This window comes from Bombina bombina, chromosome 2 (assembly GCF_027579735.1).
Source record: "Bombina bombina isolate aBomBom1 chromosome 2, aBomBom1.pri, whole genome shotgun sequence".
NCBI lineage: Eukaryota > Metazoa > Chordata > Amphibia > Anura > Bombinatoridae > Bombina > Bombina bombina.
The window spans coordinates 59,691,483-59,709,764 of NC_069500.1; the positions used below are offsets into that span (position 1 = coordinate 59,691,483).

At 38.0% G+C, this 18,282-nt stretch overlaps 1 protein-coding gene across 1 annotated transcript in view; it reads left to right on the forward strand.

Moving 5' to 3' along the window:
- ARK2N (arkadia (RNF111) N-terminal like PKA signaling regulator 2N) overlaps positions 1-18,282 on the forward strand; it is a 317,986-nt gene that overhangs the window by 11,808 nt on the left and 287,896 nt on the right. The window lies entirely within an intron of this gene.

Here is an 18,282-nt window from a genome sequence, read left to right on the forward strand (position 1 = left end):
ATTCAATAGTGTTATACACTACTGGGAGCTAGCTGCTGATTGGTGGATCACACATTTGTCGTGTCATTGGCTCAATAGATGTATTTAGCTAGCTCCCAGTAGTGCATTGCTGCTTTGGAGCTGACAATAACTGTTTTATCCCTTTTGTAGGGGTTAAACACAGTTATATACTAGCAATAGGGCAGGTAAAAAAGTGCTTGAACATCTTAGAGCATTTTGGTTTTGCACTTTTTATATCCCTTTTAATCCATGTCTAGCTGTACCACGACACATACAGATTGCAGCAGTATTGGAAAATGGCATATCTATATCTATATAATTTTTTTATGAATACCGAGTAAACCTTTTGTTTGGGGCAATTGATTTTATTCTCCTTATCTGTTCTGCAACTCCCAGGAAGTGTGAGCTCACTGGCACAAGCAGCAGAAAAAGAAGAGATCCTTCAGTATAATGAATGTAATACCTTTTGGTTGTTAGAGCATCCCAGCTGAAGAGGACCAGGACTTGCCACCTCCAGCCCACCTCTATAAAACAGAAAACCACTACTATATATTTGCAGAATTGCAACAGCTTTTGTCCCTAATAAAGTCTTTACACAGCCTGTGTTTTCTCAATTGGCAAAACAACCACTTTTTATCTCGTATGCGTAGACATTTCTAAAGTTTAGGCATTACTGACTGACTCTGAGATATTCAGGCAGCTACTTCTTAGTCATTTGTGCAGTTACTGGGTTGAAACTGTTAAAATTAATATATATATACATTTTTTTTCCCCTTCAACATTGTACCTGCTTTATAGTTCTCTCTCCCTCAAGTGTTTCCAGTTTGTTATATTGGGTATCGTGACCCTAACAGTGAGTTGGCCGGCTGATGTACATAATAGAAATCCTTTCAATATGTAATAAGGACAATGATCTTTTGAATCTTATATGGTTAATATAAAAATGTTACATTCATGTTTTAAGACTTTTATCGATATTGAATGGTCTTCAAGAGCGCATGTAACAAAACACTCTATTTCTGTAGAATATGTTGCAGCTCATTTTCTATGTGCAGTCACTGAAATAGACACATATTAAACACCTTGCTGTCCTTTACCTACCCAAACCAGAAAATCCCAAGAGACCTTGTGGCAAGCATGCCATCAGCATATAGACTTTTTTTTTTTTATCGGGTGTGTTTCACATCTTTTAAAATTTATTTCCATATATTGCCAATTAAATTGTAACAAAATAAATTCACTGGGGCTGGTGTATTATCTCTAGAGCATTTGTCCTTAAAGGCCCATTATACACTCATTTTTTCTTTGCATAAATGTTTTGTAGATCTATTTATATAGCCCATAAAGTTTTTTTTTTTTTTTTTTTAAATATAGTTTTGCTTATTTTTAAATAACATTGCTCTGCTTTTCAGACTCCTAACCAAGCCCCAAAGTTTTATTTGAATACCGTCAGCTACCTTCTCCAACTTGCTCCTGTTTATGTAAAGGGTCTTTTCATATGCAAAAGAAGGGGGAGGGGGGAGTGTCTTATTTCCCACTTGCAGTGGGCTTTCCAACTGCCTTTTCAACAGAGTTTTTAAACCATTTTATACTGGATTTTTATATCAGTATCTGTGCATCTTATTCTTTATAGTAGTGTCTATTACATGCAGTTATATGAAAATGAGTGTATACTGTCCCTTTAAAGGTAAATGAAACTCATGCAGTTTTAAGCAACTTTCTAATTTACTTCTTATCAATGTAGCCACCAATCAGCAAGCACTACCCAGTTGCTGAACCTAAGATGGGCTGCCTCTTAAGCTTACATTCCTGCTTTTTCAAATACAGATACCAAGAGAAAAAATAAAAATGAATAGGAGTAAATTAGAAAGTTGCTTAAAATGGCATGCTCTGTCTGTATCATGAAAGAACAAATGTGTGTTCAGTGTCCCTTTAAAGGCCAATTAAATTCTAAAATACATTTTATAAGCATAGCATTGAGGTTCTTTCCCTCCTCCCTCTATTCATGGGTTCCATCATATTGAAATCTAGCTTTCACTGCATTCCAGTGCTAAATAGGGCTGTGCAATTAATCACATGATGCAATTAATCATGATAAAAGGCTATGCAATATCTAAATTGCGTTAAGCTGCCATTTTTTTTAATCAAAACAAAAAAACCTGTCTGATATGGCTTCCTTAAAGGGACAGTCTACACCAGAATTATTTTTTTTTTTAAAAGATAATCCCTTTTTATCACCCATATATAACCAACAGTTATATTAATATACTTTTTACCTCTGTGATTACCTTATATCTAAGCCTCTGCAGACTGCCCGCTTATCTCAGTGCTTTTGACAGACATGCAGTTTAACCAAAGGATGCATAATCCTAAATAACTCCATGGGAGTGAGCACAATGTTATCTATATAACACACATGAACACTGTTTAACTGTGAAAAACTTTCAAAATGCTCTGAGCTAAGAGGCGGTTTTCAACGGTTTAGAAATTGGTTTGAGCCTAGCTAGGTTTAGCTTTTCAAAAATTCCACCAAGGGAACAAAGCAAATTTGATGATAAAAGTAAATTGGAAAGTTGTTTAAAATTGCATGCCCTATCTGAATCCTAAAAGTTTAATTTTGACTAGACTGACCCTTTAACATTTCACGTCAGTCACACAAACTTTATAGTCCAGCAGCAGCACTGATTGCTCCTTCAGGGGAGTGGATCAGGTAGTGTCACAGCACGCTACAGCCGCCATTTTACTTATCTTGTGGTTTGTTGCTGCAGCCCTGAGGTGTGCACAGACATGGAAGGTGGCGGACTGGCTGGGCTCTTTTCTCTAACTTATTCAGTCTGCAGTTCAAACTGTAAAGAGTACTAGCTGCTGTTTTGAAAGCAAATTGTATGTTTAAAAAATATTTTAATAAAATTGCATTTTGAAATCACAATAGTTCATACATTTTTTTAAAAATGTTTCCCCCCCCCCATATTGCACACCCCTAAGACTAACCTGTTTAGATGCCTGCAGTGGTTCCCAAATGGCAGCACCAATAATTAGAGGGGGTGCATGAAATGTATTTTGTGTGTAATGTCCCTTTAAAAGGGATAGAAAGATAAAAATTGAAATGTGTATAGGTGCATTTCAATTTGTAATAGAAACATTTTTCCCAATATACTTCCATTAGTAAAAGTTATTGTCTTTCTGTGGCATACGCACATATCCTGCAAGGGCCTCATGATCCCATATTCAAACACCACACCTCAGCAGTAGCTTGTATGACATAAATTAAACAACCACTTAACACAGTAGAATTGCACAATCAATAAATGCATAAGACGACAATGCAAAAGCACTTAGTTTAAATTTCCAATGAGTAGTACATTTTCTTTCTGACAAATGTAATTGGTTACATTTTCCTTCCTAATGCATCATGTGACGGCTATCAGCCAATCGCAAAATGTAAAGATGTATATCCTGTGAATCTTGCACATGCTCAGTTGGAGATGGTGCTTCAGATAGTGTGCATATAGATAATGGATGTGTATTGGAAAACTGTTTAAAATGTTGTGCTCTGTCTGAATCATGAACGTTTAATTTTTACTTGACTGTCCCTTTAAGTATTTAGAAGCAATAAACACCAATGCCAGGTCTCTGAGCAAGAATGGTATTTGAAAACTGATGCACCGGCTCTCACGTGATATGTGCGTATGCTGCAGAAAAACGGTAATAACTTTTACTAGAAGCATTTTTGCTAATGCTTCTATAGCAAATTGAAATGCACCATGCACATTTGGCCTTTCCTATCCCTTTTTAATATATTTCTGATGACAAAAACAGACTTCTGTGGTAACTAGAAATTTACTTTTGGCACCTTTTTTCATTATTCTAAGTAAGTTCACCCTGATCTCAGAGCACCACTTTTTAACTACAGTTTGAAAAATGTTAAATGATTTTTAAACTTTTCACGATAAGGAAGAACAATTGAAATAACAAAATAAAGCAGTACTTGACCAATTTGTTGTACAGGCACTCGCTGTTTTACTGCACTTCGCTTTATTGCATTTCACAGATATAGCTCTTTTTAGGAAGTTAATGTTTGTGGCAACCATGTATCCAGCAAGTCTTTTGGCGCTGTTTTTCCCAACATAAATACACATATAAACACACACGAATGAATATATAATATATATACACACCAGCATAAAAATGTACTCACTGAAGGCTCAGATGATGGTTATCATTTATTTTTTCCGCAAAATAAGTATTTATTTTTAGCTAAGGTATGCACATTGTTTTTTTTTAGACTTAATGCTATTGCACACTTAAAGGGACACTGAACCCAATTTTTTTTCTTTTGTGATTTAGATAGAGCATTTAATTTTAAGCAACTTTCTAATTTATTCCTATTATAAAAATGTTGTTCTCATGCTATATCTTTATTTGAAAAAGAAGGCATCTAAGCTAAGGATTCAGGCAATTTTTGGTTCAGACCTCTGGACAGCACTTATTTATTGGTGGGTTAATTTATCCTCCAATCGGCAAGAACCCAGGTTGTAAACCAAAAATGGGCCGGCATCTAAAACTTGCATTCTTGCTTTTCATATAAAGATACCAAAAGAATGAAGAATTTTTGATAATAGGAGTAAATGAGAAAGCTACTTAAAATTGCATGCTCTATCTGAATCTCGAAATAAAAAATTTGGGTTCAGTGTCCCTTTAATAGACTACAGTATAGTGTAAATATAACTTTAATATAAACTGGGGAAAAAATTAGTGACTCACTTTATTGCGGTGGTCTGGAACTGAAACCGCAGTATCTCCGAGGTCCGACTGTATTTAAGAGGCTGCCAAGCAATTGGGAACCGCAAGTTCTAATTTACTCCTATTATCAATTTTTCTTGGATCTCTTGTTTATTGGTGGATGAATTTATTCATCAACCCAGGTTGTTCACCAAAAATGGGCCGGCATCTAAACTTAAATTCTTGCTTTTCAAATAAAGATACCAAGATAATGTAGAACATTTGCTAATAGGGGTAAATTAGAAAGTTGCTTAAAATGTCACGCACTATCTGATTTACAAAAGAAAAATTTGGGTTCAGTGTCCCTTTAACTTGAGAAACTTGCATCATGGCTTATGGCAGCGGCCCCTGTTCGTCTGCTGCCGATATGTACCATTGCATAATGAAGCCCCCCCCTTCCCTTGTGTCTCAAATCATGCAATAGAAGTGCCTGTCAATCACCCCGCGCGAACATGTTTGGGGTGATTTCTCTCCGCCAACTGAGAGGTCTGATTACCATGCTTCTTACATTGTGGGCAGTAGGCTTGCATGTGCGAACCAGACCCGCAAGGGCTCAGAATCAGCTTATGTAGTTTAGTACCTGGGGCCCTAAATCTAAACTTTCTGCTAAAAAGTAATTTTTCTGAGATTTGTCACTGTGCATATCTGAAGGAAAGAGAGCTCTTGATTTTTAGACAATTCAGGAAGTAGTGTTTCTGTATATAATGCAGTTTACTCTTCAGCCTGATCATTTAGCCCTAAAGCATTTTACAATGAGTTTGATATCCTAAATCTAAAATGTTGTTGGCAAAAATAAAATTAACTCCTCTACAGAGCTGTTAGAGACACTGGGGCATATTTATCAAGTTCCGTATGGAGCTTGATGCCCTGTGTTTCTGGCGAGTCTGCAGGCTCGCCAGAAACAGCAGTTATGAAGAAGCGGTCACAAAGACCGCTGCTCCATAACCTGTCTGCCTTCTCTGGACAGGCGGACAGACTTTGCCGGAAATCAACCCGATCGAGTACGATCATGTTGATTGACACCCCCTGCTGGTGGCCGATTGGCCGCGAGTCTGCAGGGGGAGGCGTTGCACCAGCAGCTCTTGTGAGCTGCTGGTGCAATGCTGAATACGGCAAGCGTATTGCTCGCCGTATTCAGCGAGGTCTGGCGGACCTGATTCGCAGTGTCGGATCAGGTCCGCCAGCCCTTGATAAATAGGGGCCACTTAGTCTGCCAACCTTATTTTTACGGTAAACATTTGTTTTATAAAAAAAAAAAAAAATTTTTGTGTAACCACTAAAGGTGCCATGGCTCCTCAAAGTTTACTTCTGGCTACTTAGTATTCTTACCATATCTATATTTAATTTTCATTCCTTAAATCCTAATAAAACTGTCTAGTTAGTATTCTGGCTGGCTCTTACACATTGTATAAATATGTTGACTCCTGAACTTAAAGGGCCAGTAAACCTTCAAAATGTTCTCTAATTCTGCACATAGTACAGAATTATATAACATTAGCTTAGCACCAACTTTATAGATTAAAGGATTTCATTGATATTTTATTTCAAAATTGTATTTTCCTAAACACTGCTATTGGCTCTACTGAGCGGGTCTTTCTTTTCCTAAGCGCATCGCGGGCACGCTGTTCAGTGTTGCCGATCTTGCCATTAAATGAAATGTAGCTCGCTCCCGCTTTGGTCTGGTAGCAGGAGCAAGCTACATTCAGTTTAATGGCACGATCAGGCCGGCTGTGACTAGACAGCGTGTACTTTTATTATCAAATTTGTTTTCTTGATATCCTTTTTTGTAGAGTAAATATAGGTAGACTGATAGGATCTCAGGAACTTGTATGTCTTAAGCAGTTTATGGCAGCAGTTTGTAACTATAACATCGCTATAAACATTGTTGCAAACACTGCTGCCAGGTGGCTAGAGATACATGCAGTCTCTTGAGCTCGCCTAGGGTTACTATTTAACAAAGGATACCAAAAGAACTACACAAAATTGATAACAGAAGTAAATTGGAATGTTTTTTTTTAAATGTCATGCGTTAGCCAATCCATTTAAGTATAATTTTGACTTTACTCTCCCTGTAAGAAAATATCTCCACAACCATTTTTCAATTGTTGTAAATCAAAATATAGGTCAGGAGTAGGCGTTTGTTTCCCATCCCCATATTGCTAATGTATTTTAAAGGTCATATACAGAACAGTCCTCTCTAGCATTAAACACTTCTTGCTTTAGCGTATAAATCGTGCTTCTCCCACGCTCCCTAGTGAGGTCAAATAGCTGATACTGTAACCTAGGTTTTCTTCAGACTTGGTGATTTACAGCATTTTCAAAGAAACCTAAGTTACACAATTTTCTTTTTTGCCTTTTTAGGAATTTACTAGCACAGATTTACAGCAACGCAAGAGGTTTTTATGTGTCCCTTTACCTAATACTCTGTATCCCCCCTCCATAGGCTGATGGCCCATGCACTTTTTAACTTGACTTTATCAGTCAATTTTTTATGGAGTGGAAGAATAGTCACAAGCCAGATATGGTACCATGGCAACGATGGCCTGGTGTGCATTGGTGGTCTTCCTCAATGGCCCCAAAGAGAGAGTGCAGCAACAAATTCAAGCTAGATACCTAGACATGGCAAGATTATATAGCAGTGGGGAGCCGTAGTGCATCAGTGGCAATTCCCTGACATATCCGCTCAGTTAAGAGTTAATTCCTCATTCTACACTGTCTGTTTCATGTACCGTTTGCTCCACTAGCCATGTATAAATGTGATGTCGCACACCACAAGATAAATAGCTGAATGGTGGGTGAAAGGCATTCAGAGAAGACTACAAGCCTCAAATTGTTGCCACTGGTCCCCAGCATTAACCAGAGTAGAGAAACCTGTTTTAGTGCAAGGTCACTATTTTTGCTTTACCATTTGCTTGCTGGCATTAGTTGGTCTTCCTCCAGGTAACACTATATTGGGATTTATTTTTATTAGTAACAGGATGCGGGATTTACTGTTGAGCTTTTATGGTAAACCATGCTGGGCAATTTAAGATTTTAATTTAGCAGAAATATGAGCCAATATAAAAGTAATCTGTATTGATCTGCTCTCCTTTTGGGGCTAGTGAGACACTCCATATTATAGATGAGTTGTATTTAGTCTTTGTTCTGTTCTGGTAGACATTTTTATTATGGGCATAATTGTATATGCAGCCCGCTATATTTACCGTTTAATCGGCCTGTCTTCCAGTTTTACTGTCACTCACCAGATGTCGAGGACTGTACCGTTCCCTCCATGTTGTATTGTCAGTAGTGCATATTTTATCTGGTAGTTCTGTCCATTCTCATCCTAAACTGAATACTGTTACACAATGCTTTAACAGAAGTCTATAGTTCTTAATTGGTTATACACAAAATCAGTAGGGAGCATTTACACAACAGTCTTGATCAAAATCTTTAACAAAGCATTAACCTCTTAAGGACATATGGCGGAAACAGAAAGCTGTGTCCTTAAAGGGTTAAATGTGCCCGTCTGTTTCCTTCGTGGATTGAATTAACAATTTAGTATAAATTTAGATATTGCAGCAAATCTTTTCACAGTACACATCAAGCAGGGCAAGTGTCAAGTGGTTGGTATTTTTAGAGCAGTAATCAAACCTGTTATTTCCCTGGTTTTTAAAATGTTTTGTGGATGCAATTTGGTCATTTTAACCGCAGTTCATCAGTTCAAAATACTTTTAAACCAGTTTTATTTCCTGCTAGCTGTATCAGTTGTGAATATGACATTTATCTGGTTATGAGTTCTATTTAATTAGACAGTCCTATTTGTAACCATTAAAAACTTTGACAATTACTTTCGTTCCCACAGCATATTAATAGAAGCTAATCTAATGGTCCATTTTAAAAAGTTTATTAGCATGCTTGTCTCAGATCCAATTTTTCCCCCCCCCTTGTTCAGTTTTTGTTTTATAATTTTTGGTGGATTTTTTTTTTTTTTTCCTTTTGAGGTTCAACTTTTGTTTTTGTTAACCATTACCTGGCTTGGGTATCAATGCCCTGCCTCTTACATTACTAAGGCATGCTAACTCGGGTTAAATGTTATCTGGTTGCTTGTTTCATGATTTCTTACCAAATGGCCTCAATGTCTTTAAAGCTGGCTTCAGTCGTGCTGGGGGATCTACAGGAGCGACCAGGGATATTCCAGGATTGCTTGAAAGGGGCACCGTGTGGGATAGAAACTGCATAGGAAATGTCCTAGAAGAAGCCATGAACTGTTTTGCAGAGATGCAGAGGCAGACTGAAGAGAAGTTCCGTATGTGGATAGAGAAGCTGACGCGACTTGACACAGATGAAGAAGGCAAGCAACAGTTGGATCCCAGAGAACCTAAACTTCAGTTAAGTGGCCAAAGAATTTCTCCAAGCAGCCCAACGGGCACCTTCATGGGCGTCCCAGAGAGCCCTGTCTTACCACAGCAGTCCTTTGGCTCATATGTGAGCTATCAGAATGTTGACACATTAGAGTTCCCACAATCTTTGAACAACAACTTTCCTGACACTTTTCCGGAAAATGGTAATATAGCAGAACAGGAATGAAATCCCTTACCATTGCCAAGAGCTACCCAGGATTTTATTATGTTTTCCCTTCTTGAATTGCACTACACAAGTGCTTTTTATCCCCTAAATAAAACAGACTACCAAAGCCTGTCCGACTTCAGCTTATACTGTAACATGTCAGCGGAACTTCAGGTTCTTTGCTTTGATTAAGCATACTTTGTTTGGATGTTCCCTTTGCATGCCATCTATGATCTGAAAAAGAAGCAATCTATATAGCCAAGTAGAACAACAATGTATGTACTTTTATTATGCAAAACTATACACATGTTTGAGTATTCCAATTTAAAAAAAAATCCATCTTTTATGGGGACATTAAAGTCATGTTTTTGTTCTAAATAGAGCATTTTAAAACTATTTTTTAGTTACTTTCTGTTTAGATGTTTGTGTGGCATGTTACAGCTAAACAGGAGAACTTGGGAAATTGCCCATTTTAGCCAGTGAACTATCTAACCCTAGGGTTAACTAACCTGTGCAAAGATTATCGCTCCATTTGTTTTGTTTTTTTAGTTTTAAAAATGCATTGAATCAGCTTTAAAATAACAAACAATTTAATTTGTACTTTTATATGCATGAACATTTGTGAATGCCCCATTAATATTGTTGCCACAATGTTATATCTATGTAGAATTTACTTTCCCTGTTACAGAATATTAAATACATTAGAAGGGTTACACAAGCATGTTCTTTTATACATTTACTGATGTAAAATTTCTTACCCAGCCTTTTGCCAGGTGGTTGTTTAAAACCTTTGATTAAAAGGACAGGAAACCCCACAAATGTATTTCAAGATTTGAATAGAACATACAATTTGAAACAACTTTCCAGTTCGCTTCCATTATCAAATTTGCTTCATTATCTTGTTATCCTTTGCTGAAGTAACAGCATTGCACTACTGGCAAATAGTTGAACATATCTAGTTAGCCAATCACAAGAGACAAATGTGTGCAGGCACCAATCAGCAGCTTGCTCCCACTACTGTAGGATATGTGCATATTATTTTTCAACAAGGGATATCAAGAGTACAAAGCACATTTAAAAATAAAAGTGAATTTAAAAGTCTCTTAAAATTACATGCTTTATTTGAATCATGGAAGTTTAATTTTGACCGCTATTCAATAAGATACAAGTGCAATATAGGAAGATACTACTATGTTCACCTTTTTCATTACCATGGAATTAGTTTTCAGAATTTGAGTTGCCCACTATACATTTTACAACTCGGTTTTGAAAAGGGATATAGAGAGCTGTTAGTTACATACAATCCTGCTCATATTAGACATGAAGCTGCTGCTGGTGACCTTGACGCATTGTACAAGGATGAGAAACTGGCTATGAGCGTCCCAAGAGCATAACCAGAACTCAAAATGACAAACAATGAATGAAATAAGAGTTTGTTGCCAAACAGGATTAAAATCCTTGTTGTTTAAATTTAAATTGTTGAACCGTTGTTCGAATTACTCTTCCATCTAGATGCCTTTTTATATTTTCCAGTTTAAATAATTTTTATTAGTTCGGTGGAATCTGCTCTAGTTCTAGTTTAGAATTGTTTTTATTTAATACTAGTAGGAATAGTGATAGATTCCTGCACTGCCTTTGGAAACTGTTTATAGCTAATTTAGTAGAATTTGCCTTAATGAATTTGATTTTACCCATTAGGGACTCTGCAAGCCAGTATTTAGCAATGCACATTTGTCTGTTACATTTTTCTGTTTTCTTTTGCGGTGACAGTGTGCATTACAGCCGTACATTGCAGGAAGCATAACCACATTTACAGCTTGAAAGTGTAAGCGCTAGGTTTAGGCTGCAGTTTCATGCACGATTTGCAAATGTATTTGTGTGTTGACATGGCCTTAGCTCGAATCCCTCAAAGTACTCTTTAGTTCCTGTTCTCTCTTCTAGATAGTTTTTTATATAAATCCCAATCACGGTTTATTTACTTTTTTCCTGTGGGTATTGAGAAACAGTGAGAGTACAGTGTGGCCCTTTTGAGGGATTTGAAGGCTACATATGTGGCCCTATCAAATAGGACTCATATTGGATGATTGGATGTATAATTTGTTGTCTACTCTTCTTTCATCAAAGGTTTGTTTATGCAGTTTAAAATGAAGGTAAACTTTGATGAATTAAAGTCCATTTTTTAAAAATACTATTAAAAACAGGGGCACTTTCATTCATCAAAGTTTACAAATCAGCCGTTTTGATTAAAAACTTACCTTTTTGTTTTTTTCACAGCCAGAGCAGCTTCCCCCTCCTGGAAATCCTGTCTTCACATGTCAGCAATGACTAATCCGGCTTCCTCCAATCACAGCATGGCCTCAGGCAATAACCACCCTGGGGGGGAAAGCCATGATTGGAGGAAGCCGGATAAGTCAATGCTGACGTGTGAAGAGAGGATTTCCAGGAGAGGGAAGCTGCTGTAGCTGTGAAAAGAAACAAAGGTACGTTTTTAATCAAAACGGCTGATTTGTAAACTTTGATGAATGAAAGTGCTCCTGTTTTTAATAGTATTTTTAAAAAACGGACTTTAATTCACCAAAGTTTACCTTCACTTTAAGGTTAAACAGATCAGGCCCACACTGTAACATTCTGGTTATTTAACATAATATTCCGGAATGTTTTATAGATTGTAGCTTTTTTTTTTCTTTTTCTGTATTTATACATTAAGCCATACTCCAAAATTAGTTCCCTGTGTTTTTTTTTTTTTTTAAACCGTTTGAGTGAGGGCGCGCAAAAGAAAATAATTGTGAATCCAATTACTTGCTTTTTTTCTTTTCTTTTTAAAATATATATGTGTGTTAAGAAAATAGCTTAGGTTCTTGACTGTCCTATTTAATCAATATTAATCAATTTAATCGATTTTTGTATAATATCCTTGTAGAAGATCACTATTTTTATGTGTAATTGTTAGTAAAATTCATGCTTTCTGCACAACCTAGCTAGAAGCTTTCCCTTGGCTGCTGTATGAACATACAATTTATAGAAGGTGTTTGAAGAAATTATGTATTCATAAAAAAAAAATGCATATTTTGCCATGTGGGTTGACATTGGAAATGTAAGATATTCATATATTTTTTTTTTTTTTATTCTGTCAAATGTTCCTCTCCTTGCAGATCAGTTTTTTCATGCATATACTGCTATATACAGAGTTTAATTAATATTGATGCATTTTATTCATTTTTGCTGACTGTTCAATGCATTTTTATTTTAAATGATCTATAGAATAAGTCAGCTAGCTAATATATATTTTTTGTGGTTGGTGCATGTTGATCCATTGTTCTTTCCAGTATTAATGCATCGGGGTCACAGAATTAATAATATTTTAATAATTAACTTAATGTTCTTCAATATTATGGAATAGGGGCATCTTCATATCTCTGTATTTTATGAATTGGTACTTTTTGAATACACAAGCTACGCACCTTATATTGAGCAATCCAATTTCCATCCCTGCTGACTACTTTTCAGTTGCAAGATAGTGTAAATATGTACACTAGTTTACAAATGGTGTTGTTTTTTTTGTAGTTTTCTTTTAAGACACTATTTTATCTTGGGTATACATGTATTAGAATTATTTTTATTTTTTTACTAGGATTCCTTTATTTTAGAGGGATATGAAATGGATGTGTGTTTTTTTATTTTATTTATTTTTTTAAGTAAAAAATAAATAAAAGTTCACAAACAGCAAAGACACACACACACACACACACACACACACACACACACAAACACACACACACACAAACACACACACACACACAAACACACACACACACAAACACACACACACACAAACACACACACACACACATATATATATATATATATATATATATATATATATATATATATATATATATATATATATTATATTTCTCCAACATTGGTGTGTCCGGTCCACGGCGTCATCCTTACTTGTGGGATATTCTCTTCCCCAACAGGAAATGGCAAAGAGTCCCAGCAAAGCTGGTCACATGATCCCTCCTAGGCTCCGCCCACCCCAGTCATTCTCTTTGCCGTTGCACAGGCAACATCTCCACGGAGATGGTTAAGAGTTTTTTGTAGTTTTATTCTTCTATCAAGTGTTTGTTATTTTAAAATAGTGCTGGTATGTACTATTTACTCTGAAACAGAAAAGGATGAAGATTTCTGTTTGTAAGAGGAAGATGATTTTTAGCAGACAGTAACTAAAATCGATTGCTTTTTCCACACAGGACTGTTGAGATGAAGTAACTTCAGTTGGGGGAAACAGTTAGCAGTCTTTTCTGCTTAAGGTATGACTAGCCATATTTCTAACAAGAACATGTAATGCTGGAAGGCTGTCATTTCCCCTCATGGGGACCGGTAAGCCATTTTCTTAGTTAAACATAAAAGAATAAAGGGCTTCAAAAAGGGCTTAAAAACTGGTAGACATTTTTCTGGGCTAAAACAATTGCTTTACTAGGCATATTATGCAGATTCTAACTAATTATTGGTATTATAATCTTGGGGAACGTTTACAAAAACGGCAGGCACTGTGTTGGACACCTTTTTCAGATGGGGGCCTTTCTAGTTATAGACAGAACCTCATTCTGGGACTGTATAGGGGTTAAATGTAAAAACGGCTCCGGTTCCGTTAATTTAAGGGTTAAAGCTCTGAAATTTGGTGTGCAATACTTTTAATGCTTTAAGACACTGTGGTGAAATTTTGGTGAATTTTGAACAGTTCCTTCATACTTTTTCACATATACAGTAACGGTTTTATTTTAAAACGTTTTTTTGTGCTTTGTTGACAAGTTTAAGCCTGTTTAACATGTCTGTACCATCAGATAAGCTATGTTCTATATGTAGGAAAGCCAATGTGTCTCCCCATTTAAATTTATGTGATAACTGTGCCATAGTGTCCAAACAAAGTAAGGACAGTAATGCAACAGATAATGATATTGCCCAAGATGATTCCTCAAATGAGGGGAGTAAACATAATACTACATCATCCCCTACTGTGTCTACACCAGTTATGCCCACACAGGAGGCCCCTAGTACATCTAGTGCGCCAATACTTATTACCATGCAACAATTAACGGCTGTAATGGATAACTCCATAGCAAATCTTTTATCCAAAATGCCTACTTATCAGAGAAAGCGCGATTGCTCTGTTTTAAACACTGAAGAGCAAGAGGACGCTGATGATAACTGTTCTGACATACCCTCACACCAATCTCAAGGGGCCATGAGGGAGGTTTTGTCTGATGGAGAAATTTCAGATTCAGGAAAAATTTCTCATCAAGCTGAACTTGATGTTGTGACATTTAAATTTAAATTAGAACATCTCCGCGCACTGCTTAAGGAGGTGTTATCTACTCTGGATGATTGTGACAATTTGGTCATTCCAGAGAAATTATGTAAGATGGACAAGTTCCTAGAGGTTCCGGTGCCCCCCGACGCTTTTCCTATACCCAAGCGGGTGGCGGACATAGTAAATAAAGAGTGGGAAAGGCCCGGCATACCTTTTGTTCCCCCCCCTATATTTAAGAAATTATTTCCTATAGTCGACCCCAGAAAGGACTTATGGCAGACAGTCCCCAAGGTCGAGGGGGCAGTTTCTACTCTAAACAAACGCACTACTATTCCTATCGAAGATAGTTGTGCTTTCAAAGATCCTATGGATAAGAAATTAGAGGGTTTGCTTAAAAAGATTTTTGTACAGCAAGGTTACCTTCTACAACCAATTTCATGCATTGTTCCTGTCACTACGGCAGCGTGTTTCTGGTTCGAGGAACTAGAAAAATCGCTCAGTAAAGAATCTTCGTATGAGGAGGTTATGGACAGAGTTCAAGCACTTAAATTGGCTAACTCTTTTGTTTTAGATGCCGCTTTGCAATTAGCTAGATTAGCGGCGAAAAATTCAGGGTTTGCTGTCGTGGCGCGCAGAGTGCTTTGGCTAAAGTCTTGGTCAGCGGATGTGTCTTCCAAGACAAAATTGCTTAACATTCCTTTCAAAGGTAAAACATTATTTGGACCTGATTTGAAAGAGATTATTTCAGACATCACTGGGGGAAAGGGCCACGCCCTCCCACAGGATAGGTCTTTTAAGGCTAATAATAAGCCTAATTTTCGTCCCTTTCTCAGAAACGGACCAGTCTCTAATTCTGTATCCTCTAAGCAAGAGGGTAATACTTCACAACCCAAACCAGCCATGAAACCAATGCAAGGCTGGAACAAGGGTAAGCAGGCCAAGAAGCCTACCACTGCTACCAAAACAGCATGAAGGGATAGCCCCCGATCCGGGACCGGATCTAGTGGGGGGCAGACTTTCTCTCTTTGCTCAGGCTTGGGCAAGAGATGTTCAGGATCCTTGGGCGCTAGAAATAGTTTCTCAAGGTTATCTCCTGGAATTCAAGGAACTACCCCCAAGGGGAAGGTTCCACAGGTCTCAATTATCTTCAAACCAAATAAAGAGACAGGCATTCTTACATTGTGTAGAAGACCTGTTAAAGATGGGAGTGATACATCCAGTTCCAAAAAGAGAACAAGGAATGGGATTTTATTCCAATCTGTTCATAGTTCCCAAAAAAGAGGGAACATTCAGACCAATTTTGGATCTAAAGATCCTAAACAAATTTCTCAGGGTACCATCGTTCAAAATGGAAACTATTCGAACGATCCTACCTACTATCCAGGAAAATCAATTTATGACTACCGTGGATTTAAAGGATGCGTACCTACATATTCCTATCCACAAGGAACATCATCAGTTCCTAAGGTTCGCTTTTCTGGACAAGCATTACCAGTTTATGGCACTTCCATTTGGATTAGCCACTGCTCCAAGGATTTTCACAAAGGTACTAGGGTCCCTTCTAGCGGTTCTAAGACCAAGGGGCATTGCAGTAGTACCTTACTTGGACGACATCCTGATTCAAGCGTCGTCCCTGTCAAAAGCAAAGGCTCATACGGACATCGTCCTAGCCTTTCTCAGATCTCACGGATGGAAGGTGAACAAAGAAAAAAGTTCTCTGTCCCCGTCAACAAGAGTTCACTTCTTGGGAACAATAATAGATTCCTTAGAAATGAGGATTTTTCTGACAGAGGTCAGAAAATCAAAACTTCTAAGCTCTTGTCAAGTACTTCATTCTTTTCCTCGTCCTTCCATAGCGCAGTGCATGGAAGTAATAGGATTGATGGTTGCAACAATGGACATAGTTCCTTTTGCACGAATTCATCTAAGACCATTACAACTGTGCATGCTCAGACAGTGGAATGGGGATTATACAGACTTGTCTCCGACGATTCAAGTAGATCAAAAGACCAGAGATTCACTCCGTTGGTGGCTGACCCTGGACAATCTGTCACAGGGAATGAGCTTCCGCAGACCAGAGTGGGTCATTGTCACGACAGACGCCAGCCTATTGGGCTGGGGCGCGGTCTGGGAATCCCTGAAAGCTCAGGGTCTATGGTCTCGGGAAGAGTCTCTTCTCCCGATAAACATTCTGGAACTGAGAGCGATATTCAATGCTCTCAGAGCTTGGCCTCAACTAGCAAAGGCCAAATTCATAAGGTTTCAGTCAGACAACATGACGACCGTTGCATATATCAATCATCAGGGGGGAACAAGGACTTCCCTGGCGATGAAAGAAGTGACCAAGATAATTCAATGGGCGGAGGATCACTCCTGCCACTTGTCTGCGATCCACATCCCAGGAGTGGAAAATTGGGAAGCGGATTTTCTGAGTCGTCAGACATTCCATCCGGGGGAGTGGGAACTCCATCCGGAAATCTTTGCCCAAATAACTCACTTATGGGGCATTCCAGACATGGATCTGATGGCGTCTCGTCAGAACTTCAAGGTTCCTTGCTACGGGTCCAGATCCAGGGATCCCAAGGTGACCCTAGTAGATGCACTAGTAGCACCTTGGACCTTCAACCTAGCTTATGTATTCCAACCGTTTCCTCTCATCCCCAGGCTGGTAGCCAGGATCAATCAGGAGAGGGCCTCGGTGATCTTGATAGCTCCTGCGTGGCCACGCAGGACTTGGTATGCAGACCTGGTGAATATGTCATCGGCTCCACCATGGAAGCTACCTTTGAGACAGGACCTTCTTGTTCAGGGTCCATTCGAACATCCGAATCTGGTTTCCCTCCAACTGACGGCTTGGAGATTGAACGCTTGATTTTATCAAAGCGTGGGTTTTCAGATTCTGTAATAGATACTCTGATTCAGGCTAGAAAGCCTGTAACTAGAAAAATTTACCATAAAATATGGAAAAAATATATCTGTTGGTGTGAATCTAAAGGATTCCCATGGAACAAGATAAAAATTCCTAAGATTCTATCCTTTCTACAAGAAGGTTTGGAGAAAGGATTATCTGCAAGTTCTCTGAAGGGACAGATCTCTGCTTTATCTGTTTTACTTCACAAAAGACTGGCAGCTGTGCCAGATGTTCAAGCATTTGTTCAGGCTCTGGTTAGGATCAAGCCTGTTTACAGACCTTTGACTCCTCCCTGGAGTCTAAATCTAGTTCTTTCAGTTCTTCAAGGGGTTCCGTTTGAACCCTTACATTCCGTAGATATTAAGTTATTATCTTGGAAAGTTTTGTTTTTGGTTGCAATTTCTTCTGCTAGAAGAGTTTCAGAGTTATCTGCTCTGCAGTGTTCTCCGCCCTATCTGGTGTTCCATGCAGATAAGGTGGTTTTGCGTACTAAGCCTGGTTTTCTTCCGAAAGTTGTTTCCAACAAAAATATTAACCAGGAGATAGTTGTACCTTCTTTGTGTCCGAATCCAGTTTCAAAGAAGGAACGTTTGTTACACAATTTGGTCGTAGTCCGTGCTCTAAAATTCTATTTAGAGGCTACTAAAGATTTCAGACAAACATCTTCCTTGTTTGTTGTTTATTCTGGTAAAAGGAGAGGTCAAAAAGCGACTTCTACCTCTCTTTC